Source organism: Etheostoma spectabile, chromosome 4 (genome assembly GCF_008692095.1).
Source record: "Etheostoma spectabile isolate EspeVRDwgs_2016 chromosome 4, UIUC_Espe_1.0, whole genome shotgun sequence".
NCBI lineage: Eukaryota > Metazoa > Chordata > Actinopteri > Perciformes > Percidae > Etheostoma > Etheostoma spectabile.
In genome coordinates, this window is record NC_045736.1 from 37,013,085 (window position 1) to 37,013,536 (window position 452).

Below are 452 nucleotides of genomic sequence, written 5' to 3' on the forward strand. Positions count from 1 at the left end.
TGGCATTATCTGACCATAAAGGGGTCCTTTGCTCCAACAAAATTGGCCAATTGTCTTATCGTGCAGTTAGATATATCATCTATATCACAGTTTATAGCAGAATTCAAGATATTTTCAGAAATGAATGTTGGCTCTGATTAATGTTGGCTGTGGGACGCAATAAAAGGTTTTATTAGGAGCAATACCATACTTTTCTGCTCTGAAGCGCGCGAAGCTACGTCACTGGAGCTGCAAAATAAACAACTTTCTGAAACAGAAATCTGAATTAATCATACATAGAGCAAGACAGCGCTATTACTTTCAGGGTGTTAGACCTAGTCACCTTCCCGCTATAAGATTAAGATCCAGTGTTTATTTTGCAGATATCCCCGCAGTTAAATCTTCAGATGGCAATATTAGAACTAACCCTATCAAAATAAATAAATCCTTTCAGACATTTTATTCCAATCTGT